Below are 12,888 nucleotides of genomic sequence, written 5' to 3'. Positions count from 1 at the left end.
CTGGTGTGGTGTATCTGGTGTGGTGTGTGGCGTGTGTGGTGTGTCTGTGTGTGGTGTGTGTGTGGTGTGTGTGGTGTGTCTGTGTGTGGTGTGTGTGTGGTGTGTCTGTGTGTGGTGTGTCTATGTGTGGTGTGTCTGTGTGTGGTGTGTGTGTGGTGTGTGTGGTGTGTCTGTGTGTGGTGTGTGTGGTGTATCTGGTGTGGTGTATCTGGTGTGGTGTGTGGCGTGTGTGGTGTGTCTGTGTGTGGTGTGTGTGTGGTGTGTGTGGTGTGTCTGTGTGTGGTGTGTGTGTGGTGTGTCTGTGTGTGGTGTGTCTATGTGTGGTGTGTCTGTGTGTGGTGTGTCTGTGTGTGGTGTGTGTGGTGTGTCTGTGTGTGGTGTGTCTATGTGTGGTGTGTCTGTGTGTGGTGTGTCTGTGTGTGTGTCTGTGTGTGGTGTGTGTGGTGTGTCTGTGTGTGGTGTGTGGTGTATCTGGTGTGGTGTGTGGCGTGTGTGGTGTGTCTGTGTGTGGTGTGTCTGTATGTGGTGTGTCTGTGTGTGATGTGTGGTGTGTCTGTATGTGGTGTGTGGTGTGTGTGGTGTTTGTGTGTGTGGTGTGTCTATGTGTGGTGTGTGGTGTTTGTGTGTGTGGTGTGTCTGTGTGTGGTGTGTGTGGTGTTTGTGTGTGTGGTGTGTGACTGTGTGTGTGTGGTGTGTGTGTGGTGTGTGTGGTGTGTGTGACTCTGTGTGTGTGGTGTGTGCGACTGTGTGGTGTGTCTGTGTGTGTGACTGTGTGTGTTGGTGTGTGTGACTGTGTGGTGTGTCTGTGTCCGGCAAAACAACCCCCTACCTCCTCGCGGTGCCGGACGGGCAACTCTGTCGTGGACAGCGCTGTGGGGGGAGATCCAATTTTGATTGGCTCCTCCCCTCATGGCATATGTGTCCACCACAGGGGCTAAACGGGGGCTCTGGACGGGTGCGAGGGGCTGGTAACCCCTCCACCTTCAATTAATTACCACGAAACTACGAATTAAACTGAAATATGTAACAACTAAGCTTGTGCCGGAGGCCCCGGGGGGCCAGGCGTCTATGACGTCTCCTGGCCAAACCCCAATTGGCGGAGCCAGGAGATTGAATACCTACCCTCGGGGCTACTCCAGAAACAACGAAAAGCCACTACGGTTGGCCACGTGGAATGTTCGAACGCTCACTGCAGAGGAGAGGCTGCCACTCCTCTGTCGGGAGCTGGACCGGTACCGCCTGGATCTATGCGGCATTCAGGAGGTCCGGTGGACCGGCTCTGGCTCCTGCCACCATGAGGGGTGGACAGTCCTCTACTCGGGGCAGCAGACTGCCAAACAACAGGGTGTGGATCTTCTTTTGAACAAAAGAATGAAGGGGGCGTGGGAGCGTGGCGGTGAGGTGTGGGAAGCTGTAAGCCCCAGGCTACTTTGGGCTCGCCTTCCCATCAACCGGAGGCGAGGAATGGTGGTCGTGGTTACTTATGCCCCCACCGAAGATGAACATCCGTGGAGGGATGCAGGCAAAGCCGATGAGTCAGATGCCTTCTATGACCTCCTGTCACAGGTGCTGGCTAAAGTGGCCCCTCGGGATAGAGTCATCATGTTGGGTGACTTCAATGCCCGAGTTGGTCATGATACTGGCACCTGGTCTGGAGTGATTGGAGGGCATGGGCCAGATCAGCTCAATAACAACGGTAGGAGGCTGCTAGATTTTTGTGCAGCCCATGGGCTTGTAATTACCAACACGCTGTTCCGGCATCGGCGCATCCACACAACATCATGGATGCATGCCGGGTCCAAGCAAGAACATCTGCTGGACTACATAGTGACGGACCAGCAAATGCGAGCCCATGTCCTTGACACCAGGACCTACCGTGGAGCTGATCTGCCCTCTGACCATCGACTAGTCATCTGTAAGATGCGCCTGCCATTCTTCCACTCCGGTGGTGGGTGTACACCCAGGACCCCATTCCAACCTAAAGTGGCCTGGTCTCAGTTATCTGATGAAAGTTGCAAGCGAGAATTTCTTCATCGCTTGCGGCTGGGATTGGTATCGTCCCCGACTCCTCCTGATGTCGAGGGTAAATGGGCGAGGTTTAGGACTGTGACTCATGCAGCTGCAATGGCTGCTTTGGGTACGCGGTCCAGACCTCCCCAGACACCCTGGATGACAGAGGAGTTGTTCACGATGGTTGAGAAAAAGCGACAGGCCCACTGTCATCGGCTACAGAATCGCCCCGTCAGAGAATGAGGAGGCTTACCGCAGCCTTCGCTCGGAGGTTCGGAGAGCCGTGAGGCGCTGCAAGGATGGGTGGTGGTCGCGGGTTGCTGAGGAGATGGAGTCTGCCTCAGTGGCCCGTGATCACAAATCTCTATTTAACTCCATCAAAAAAGTAACCTGCAGCGCCACACCTATTACCATCATTAGGGGAAAAAACGGTGATCCAATTTCCGACCCCCAGGAACAGGTTCACAGATTTGCTGAGCATTTCTGTGAGGTCCTGGGGGAGGGAAAATCCCTCAGCCAGGAAAACATCGTGGCACAAAGTGAGGATGACCCTGCTGAGGCTGCGGTGCCTCAAATATTGGATGAAGTCACCCCCTGTGAGTGGCTGGCTGAGGTGCCATCTGCTGAGGAAGTATTGAAGGCGATCTGGAGTCTGAGACCAGGAAAGGCAGCGGGCAGAGATGATCTCCCAAGCGAAATGCTGAGGGAGGGTGGCGTTTGTGCACAGACTGCCCTATATGACATCATAACAACAGTCTGGACCACTGGACGGGTTCCGCAGGATTGGAAGGATGCCCTGGTGGTCCCCCTTTTTAAGAAGGGGGACCACCGGCGGGCAAGGCTGCAATGGCTGGGTCATGTAGCCCTCATGCCCAGCCACTGCATGCCGAAACAGCTTTTGTTCGGCCGGATCGAGGGGGCTAAACGGGCGCAGCCCGGGCTAGAGAAGAGATGGAGTGATGTGGTATGGGAGGACGTGGAGCTGAGTGGACTTGCCGATGACTGGTACCAGCGGTGTCAAGATCGGCCTCTGTGGAGGAGGCTCGTGAAGGACGCTAGTGGGCAGTTGGAGGTAGTCGCCCTCCAACAACAACGGAGGGTGGAGGAATGACGCTCACCACAATGAGCGGAGCGCCGGGTGGCTAAAGCACAGCAGGTTGGCACAGTAGGGGGCACAGGTGGTGCATCAGCCAGTCATCTCAGTCAGTCGGTTCAACCGACGGCTCCGCCCTCGGCCACTCCCCTCCTTCTAGAAGCTACCAGAAGGTTCCCGGGCTTTCCCTCTGTCACCTTTGCCCCACTTCCCTCTCTCCGGCTTATCACGTGACCTGCTGGCGGACAGGGTTGCTACAACGGCGGATCCCCTTCTCTGCCAGCAGCCAGCGCTACGCGCCATGGCGGCCTGTTCCATGTCACCACACTTGTAACAAGGACTTGTCAGCAAGTAAAAAATGTTGAATTCCACTGTAGCGACATGGCGGGATGTCAGTGTGTGGTGCCGGCCCTAGAGAGGCGTGCGGTGTAGCGACATCGCGGACACCACCTGGGTGTGGGTGCGGCACCGGCCCTAGAGCACGCTGGATGGCACCACGCTCGGTGTGCAGCGCCGGCCCCTACAGGATAGGGTCTGCGGGAGTGCCGGCCGCGGAGAGACGGGGTCACTGTAGACCGTGGCACTCTCGGTTGACCCCAGGGGACACCGAAGTCTACGCGGGGGCCCCGAGTGGGGGGGGGGGGGGGCTAGGGGCGGTCACGTGTCAGGGTTGAGATTCCGCCGGAGGATTCTGGGAAGGCGGTCGTGGCTGAGGGGCGTAGGGGATGTCGGCCGCGTCCCCCGGAGGGACCGGCGCTGTTTTGTTCGTCCTGAAGAAAGCTTCGTCCACGTCGCCGCGGAGTCTCCTGCACGTGGACCGGGACCACCCGGGCTGTGGTCCGGTGCGTTGTAGCTAGTGGCGGAGTAATTAGTGTAGTTAGCCCGGTGGTCGCCACCACAGGTTGTTGTCCTGCTAAGGGGCAGTCACCATCGCGTGTGATTGGCGTTAATAAAAGCGTTGCCTCCAAAGGGTACGTCTGCGACTGGGTCGAACTCGCCGCACTATTACCAATTATCTTTTGTCATTTTATTTTGGCAATCCGGTGTTTGGGAAATACTTTCCAGTGTCGCTGATTAGAAGGAATCTAATAGCTGGGGGTCCCTTTGATTAGGGGTAGGCAATGAAATATTTGATTGTGTTTACTTCTGCTTTGGATTTTTTTTAAAGTTGACCTTCATTAGGAGTTGGAATTGCCATTAACCCCCCCCCCCCACCCTGTTTCTACTCATATCCTTAATTGTGTTACTGAGGGCATTCTTCCCTCGGCAGTGGTGCCTCAGGAAGTATCTATAGCTACAACTTAAAACGTATTGAAATATCCTCTGCATATCATAGCATAAACGTGATTCATCGAGAAAATATGAATATCGAATATGCACAAACGCTTTTTTTTGTAACTTTCTGTGTATCCCTCCAACAATGTGTGCGTGCGTGTCCATGAGATACGCCAAATGCAGCGCAGGAGAATAACGTGCGGTATATATGTGTGTGTGGTCACAGGCGATGGCGACGGCGTGAAGTGCTTCCACTGTGACTGCGGTTTACGCAACTGGGAACGAGGTGACGACCCTTGGCATGAACATGCCACGTGGTTTCCCAGGTAATGCATTTGGGCACCTGCTATGTGGTGAAACCAACACCAGGTGGGTGGACATCTCGATTTGAAGCTTTCGCGACTGCAAGGGTTTATCTTCTTTGGTTCTTTCGGTAAAGTCACCACCTAGAATGAGAATAAAGTAATAAATTAACACCATAAAATTCTCACGTCGTCCCGACAGTTCTGTACCTTTCACCTGAAGATGGCCGCTTGCGTTGTGGCCGAAACGTCGTGAGAATTTTATTGTTTTATATTTTTATTTTTCTATTTAAAGCTTTCGCGACTGCAAGGGTTCATCTTCTTTGGTTCTTTCTTGCCGTTGGTTTTTCACACCTGATGACCACCGTTTGTGTTATGGTTGAAACGTCGTGAGAATTTTTATTGTTTTATATATATTTTATTGTTTTATTGTTTCCCTTCAACGTGGTGACTTTACCGAAAGAGCTAAGAATATGAATTACCGCAGTCACGAAAGCTTTAAATCAAAAGATAATTTTATTGTTTTATATTTGTATTTTTCGATTTAAAGCTTTCGCGACTGCAAGGGTTCATCTTCTTTGGTTCTTTCGGTAAAGTCACCACCACGTAGAACGAGAATAAAAATAATAAAATAAAACGAAACGTCGTGAGAATTTTATTGTTTTATTTGCATTCTTTTATTCTCATTCCACGTGGTGACTTTACCGAAAGAACCAAAGAAGACCGGATGGGCACTTCAAATACCCGAGCAACGCGATGTTCTATCAAGAGCTCTGACAAAGGGCTTGAAGTGAACGCACTTGAATGTTGAATCTGCAAATGACAGCTGCGGCACTGACACCTGCGCTGTTTTTCTCTACAGATGTTAATTTCTTTTGCAACAGAAGGCTGAAGCTTTCGTGAATGAAATAATGATGCAACATCCACAATTGATAGGACTTAGGGTAATGCGCACTCGTTTTGTTGGGTATTATATAATGTGCATACTGACATTGAAAAACACAGTTCCCGTTTGTCTTAAATGTAGTGAAAAATACAATTGTCCGAGCCGACTTTCGTTTCATGTAGTTGATATAGATTTATGTTTATAGAGTATTTAACAAAAATGTTTTACGTGATTGGGTTTGCTCTGAATTCTGTTTGGTATTTTGAAGCTTTTGTGTGGCATTGTTTTGGCGCTGATTTTATTAATTCTGTTCTATTTGCTTCGATGTATGTACTTCTACGTTATTGCTTTTGTCATTTTGGTGACCTACGTCAATGAGTTCTCAGCTGTTAAACAAAACAGACCAATGTTAAACTAAGCATGCGACAGAAATGCTGTAAATCATTCAGTGTAATAATCTAGAGTATTTGGCTGGTCACCAATATGCTTCGTTGTAAATAGAGCCTAGACTTAACAGGGCCTAGGCCCTCTTCCACTCGATACAAACATTGCCCCGGACCAATGCAGATGTCACTCCCCCGCTAATATTAGCCATGGCTCATCTGTGTACTGGACGTCTGTGAAAAAGAGCTTCATAGCTCATCAGATTCGCCCAGTATATTCTGATTGCAACGCGCCAAAGTCTGGACCAAATAACTAACCCAACGGCAAAAAAACCCAGTTTGAATAGCTGCCATTTAAATATTGAATGCACAAGTTGTTAAAATGCAATTCTTTTATTTAGATTTAAAAGCTTTGTTGACTGCAGGGATTAATATTCTTGGTGCTTTCGGTAAAGTCACCACCACGTAGAAGGGAAACGATAAAATAATAAAAATAAAACGATTAAATTCTCACGACGTTTCGACTGCAACACAAGAAGCAATCATCATCAGGTGTGAGAACCACAGCAAGAAAATTTTTGGAATTTTTTTCTCTTGCTCACTCACAAAGACAAAGGTCCCCCGTGTAGCCTTAACAGACTGTAGGGGCAAGTGCTGTTAGCGAGTAGCAGCGCCTATGAAGGCCGGCACGGCACACGAGGGGGTGGGTGGCCAGCACCACGCCCGGCCGCCTTTGTCTCCCCAGTGCTAGCGATGTTGACTACTACACACCGCTACACCAGCTACCCATTTGAGTCTGAGTCGACCTAGGGGAGGCCCAGGACCGGTTCAGATAATCGTCACTGACGGTGTTTGACCGTGAGCGGGAATCGAACCCGGGTCGCCAATTTCGTAGCAAAGCGCAGCGCTAACCACTACACCCACCACTCCCCCACACCACAACATAATTGATCGTCGATTCATAGCATCGACCATCGATTCCACCGCCCCCTTTGTTGAAATGGTGGAAGAATCGATTCGCAATTTTTGATACGAAGCGAGTATCAATTACTATGCGCGTGCTGGTTCAGTTTCAGTTTATTTTGGTGTATAGCCCTGTGAGCCATTCGGCTCTTGAATCGGAGTGCAACCACAACAAACAAAAACACGAACAAGAAAAACATCTTACAGTGACTTTGTGTGACTGTGCAAACAGCACTCCCCCTGCTCTAAGCCACTCCCCCACGCTCTAAGCCACTCCCCCTGCTCTAAGCCACTCCCCCACGCTCTAAGCCACTCCCCCCGCTCTAAGCCACTAGTCCCCCCGCTCTAAGCCACTCCTGCCGTCATAAGCCACTCCGCCCCGCTCTAAGCCACTCCCGCCGTCCTAAGCCACTTCCCCCGCCGCCGTGGCCCCTCCCCTGGAGGCGGGGCTAGTGGCTTCGAACCGCCTCATTCCTGTTTGGCGCCAGCAAGCGCGACCGCCATTGTTTTCACGGGTCTCAGGTAAATGTTTACTTTAAAACTTTCGTGGCTGAGGTAGCAGCAGCAGCCTCCTCCTCACAACCTCCTCCTCCTCACTCTCACCTCCTCCTCCTCACTCTCACCACCTCCTCCTCACTCTCACCACCTCCTCACTCTCACTACCTCCTCACCTCCTCCTCACTCTCACCACCTCCTCACCACCTCCTCCTCCTCACCACCTCCTCCTCCTCACTCTCACCACCTCCTCCTCACTCTCACCTCACCACCTCCTCACTCTCACCTCCTCACCACCTCCTCACTCTTACCTCCTCTCTCTGAGGGGAAGGCGCCAAGCTCTCACCACACTCACGGTGTGCGCCCTTCCCTCTCTCTGTTACTCACCACCTCCTCACCACCTCCTCACCACCTCCTCCTCCTCACTCTCACCATCTCCTCCTCACTCTCACCACCTCCTCCTCACCACCTCCTCACCACCACCTCCTCCTCACTCTCACCGCCTCCTCACCACCTCCTCGCCACCTCCTCACCACCTCCTCACCCTCGCCTCTCTCACCGAGGGGAAGGCGCCAAACTCTCTCTCACGAACACTCTCTCTCTGTGTTCCTGACGTGGTGTACTCTGTGTGTGTGTAGATACAGTCTGTGTGTGTACATACAGTCTGTCTCTACACACAGTCTGTCTCTACACACAGTCTGTCTCTACACACAGTCTGTCTCTACACACAGTCTGTCTCTACATACAGTCTGTGTGTACACACAGTCTGTCTCTACACACAGTCTGTCTCTACACACAGTCTGTCTCTACATACAGTCTGTCTCTACACACAGTCTGTCTCTACATACAGTCTGTCTCTACACACAGTCTGTCTCTACATACAGTCTGTCTCTACACACAGTCTGTCTCTACATACAGTCTGTCTCTACACACAGTCTGTCTCTACACACAGTTTGTCTCTACATACAGTCTGTCTCTACACACAGTCTGTCTCTACACACAGTCTGTCTCTACATACAGTCTGTCTCTACATACAGTCTGTCTCTACACACAGTCTGTCTCTACACACAGTCTGTCTCTACATACAGTCTGTCTCTACACACAGTCTGTCTCTACACACAGTCTGTCTCTACATACAGTCTATCTCTACACACAGTCTGTCTCTACACACAGTCTGTCTCTACACACAGTCTGTCTCTACACACAGTCTGTGTGTGTACACACAGTCTGTCTCTACACACAGTCTGTCTCTACACACAGACTGTATCTACATACAGTCTGTCTCTACACACAGTCTGTCTCTACACACAGTCTGTCTCTACATGCAGTCTGTGTGTGTACACACAGTCTGTCTCTACACACAGTCTGTGTGTAGAGACAGTCTGTCTCTACACACAGTCTGTCTCTACATACACACAGTCTGTCTCTACACACAGTCTGTCTCTACATAAGTCTGTCTCTACATACAGTCTGTCTCTACACACAGTCTGTCTCTACATACAGTCTGTCTCTACATACAGTCTGTCTCTACACACAGTCTGTCTCTACACACAGTCTGTCTCTACATACAGTCTGTCTCTACATACAGTCTGTCTCTACACACAGTCTGTCTCTACACACAGTCTGTCTCTACATACAGTCTGTCTCTACATACAGTCTGTCTCTACACACAGTCTGTCTCTACACACAGTCTGTCTCTACACACAGTCTGTCTCTACATACAGTCTGTCTCTACACACAGTCTGTCTCTACACACAGTCTGTCTCTACATACACAGTCTGTCTCTACATAGAGTCTGTCTCTACACACAGTCTGTCTCTACATACAGTCTGTCTGTACACACAGTCTGTCTCTACATACAGTCTGTCTCTACATACAGTCTGTCTCTACACACAGTCTGTCTCTACACACAGTCTGTCTATACACACAGTCTGTCTCTACACACAGTCTGTCTCTACATACAGTCTGTCTCTACACACAGTCTGTCTCTACACACAGTCTGTCTCTACACACAGTCTGTCTCTACACACAGTCTGTCTCTACATACAGTCTGTCTCTACATACACACAGTCTGTTTCTACACGCAGTCTGTCTCTACATACAGTCTGTCTCTACACACAGTCTGTCTCTACACACAGTCTGTCTCTACACACAGTCTGTCTCTACACACAGTCTGTCTCTACACACAGTCTGTCTCTACACACAGTCTGTCTCTACATACAGTCTGTCTCTACACACAGTCTGTCTCTACATACAGTCTGTCTCTACATACAGTCTGTCTCTACACACAGTCTGTCTCTACATACAGTCTGTCTCTACACACAGTCTGTCTCTACACACACTCTGTCTCTCTGTGTACAGTGTGTACAGTGTCTGTGTACAGTGTCTGTGTACAGTATCAGTCTGTTTACAGAGAGACCCATAGACTCCCATAAACCCACAGAGACCCACAGACACCCATAGAGTCCCACAGACCCACAGAGACCCATAGAGTCCTATGGAGTCCCATAGACCCACAGAGACTCACAGAGACCCATAGACCCACAGAGACGCACAGAGACCCACAGAGACCCATAGAGTCCCTTAGACCCACAGAGACCCATAGAGTCCCATAGACCCACAGAGACCCACAGAGACCCATAGAGTGCCATAGACCCACAGAGACTCACAGAGACCCACAGAGACCCATAGACCCACAGAGACCCACAGAGACCCATAGAGTGCCTTAGACCCACAGAGACCCACAGAGACCCATAGAGTCCCATAGACCCACAGAGACCCACAGAGACCCATAGAGTCCCATAGACCCACAGAAACCCACATAGACGCACAGACACCCATAGAGTCCCACAGACCCACAGAGACCCATAGAGTCCTATGGAGTCCCATAGACCCACAGAGACTCACAGAGACCCATAGACCCACAGAGACGCACAGAGACCCACAGAGACCCATAGAGTGCCATAGACCCACAGAGACTCACAGAGACCCACAGAGACCCATAGACCCACAGAGACCCACAGAGACCCATAGAGTCCCTTAGACCCACAGAGACCCACAGAGACCCATAGAGTCCCATAGACCCACAGAGACTCACAGAGACCCATATAGTCCCATAGACCCACAGAGACCAATAGAGACCCATGGAGACCCATAGACCCACAGAGACCCACAGACACCCATAGAGTCCCATAGACCCACAGACACCCACAGACACCCATATAGTCCCATAGACCCACAGAGACCCATAGAGTCCCATAGACCCACAGAGACCCACAGAGACCCACAGAGACCCATAGAGTCCCATAGACCCACAGAGACCCACAGAGACCCACAGAGACCCATAGAGTCCCATAGACCCACAGAGACCAATAGAGACCCATAGAGTCCCATAGACCCACAGAGACCCACAGACACCCATAGAGTCCCATAGATCCACAGAGACTCACAGAGAACCATAGACCCACAGAGACTCACAGAGACTCACAGAAACCCATAGAGTCCCATAGACCCACAGAGACCCACAGAGACTCATAGAGACCCACAGAGACCCACAGAGACCCATAGAGTCCCATAGACCCACAGAGACCCACAGAGTCCCATAGACCCACAGAGACTCACAGAGACCCATAGAGTCCCATAGACTCACAGAGACCCACAGAGTCCCATAGAGTCCCATAGACCCACAGAGACCCATAGAGACCCATAGAGTCCCATAGACCCACAGATACCCATAGAGACCCATAGAGTCCCATAGACCCAGAGAGACCCACAGAGACCCACAGAATCCCATAGAGTCCCATAGACCCACAGAGACCCACAGAGACCCACAGAGACCCATAGAGTCCCATAGACCCACAGAGACCCACAGAGACCCACAGCGACCCACAGCGACCCACAGAGACCCACAGAGACCCATAGACCCACAGACATCCATAGAGTCCCATAGACCCACAGAGACCCACAGAGACCCATAGAGTCCCATAGACCCACAGAGACCCACAGACACCCATAGAGTCCCATAGACCCACAGAGACCCACAGAGACTCACAGAGACTCACAGAGACCCATAGACCCACAGAGACTCACAGAAACCCATAGAGTCCCATAGACCCAGAGACCCACAGAGACCCATAGAGTCCCATAGACCCACAGAGACCCACAGAGACTCACAGAGACTCACAGAGACCCATAGACCCACAGAGACTCACAGAGACTCACAGAAACCCATAGAGTCCCATAGACCCAGAGACCCACAGAGACCCATAGAGTGCCATAGACCCACAGAGACTCACAGAGACCCACAGAGACCCATAGACCCACAGAGACCCACAGAGACCCATAGAGTCCTATGGAGTCCCATAGACCCACAGAGACTCACAGAGACCCATAGACCCACAGAGACGCACAGAGACCCACAGAGACCCATAGAGTGCCATAGACCCACAGAGACTCACAGAGACCCACAGAGACCCATAGACCCACAGAGACCCACAGAGACCCATAGAGTCCCTTAGACCCACAGAGACCCACAGAGACACATAGAGTCCCATAGACCCACAGAGACTCACAGAGACCCATATAGTCCCATAGACCCACAGAGACCAATAGAGACCCATGGAGACCCATAGACCCACAGAGACCCACAGACACCCATAGAGTCCCATAGACCCACAGACACCCACAGACACCCATATAGTCCCATAGACCCACAGAGACCCATAGAGTCCCATAGACCCACAGAGACCCACAGAGACCCACAGAGACCCATAGAGTCCCATAGACCCACAGAGACCCACAGAGACCCACAGAGACCCATAGAGTCCCATAGACCCACAGAGACCAATAGAGACCCATAGAGTCCCATAGACCCACAGAGACCCACAGACACCCATAGAGTCCCATAGATCCACAGAGACTCACAGAGAACCATAGACCCACAGAGACTCACAGAGACTCACAGAAACCCATAGAGTCCCATAGACCCACAGAGACCCACAGAGACTCATAGAGACCCACAGAGACCCACAGAGACCCATAGAGTCCCATAGACCCACAGAGACCCACAGAGTCCCATAGACCCACAGAGACTCACAGAGACCCATAGAGTCCCATAGACTCACAGAGACCCACAGAGTCCCATAGAGTCCCATAGACCCACAGAGACCCATAGAGACCCATAGAGTCCCATAGACCCACAGATACCCATAGAGACCCATAGAGTCCCATAGACCCAGAGAGACCCACAGAGACCCACAGAATCCCATAGAGTCCCATAGACCCACAGAGACCCACAGAGACCCACAGAGACCCATAGAGTCCCATAGACCCACAGAGACCCACAGAGACCCACAGCGACCCACAGCGACCCACAGAGACCCACAGAGACCCATAGACCCACAGACATCCATAGAGTCCCATAGACCCACAGAGACCCACAGAGACCCATAGAGTCCCATAGACCCACAGAGACCCACAGAC

The sequence above is a fragment of the Petromyzon marinus genome, unplaced genomic scaffold (assembly GCF_048934315.1).
Source record: "Petromyzon marinus isolate PM22_M1 ecotype Great Lakes invasive population unplaced genomic scaffold, UKy_Petmar_22M1.pri1.0 PM_G_Scaffold_9, whole genome shotgun sequence".
Taxonomy (NCBI): Eukaryota; Metazoa; Chordata; class Hyperoartia; order Petromyzontiformes; family Petromyzontidae; genus Petromyzon; species Petromyzon marinus.
This window is presented reverse-complemented; position numbering follows the sequence as displayed.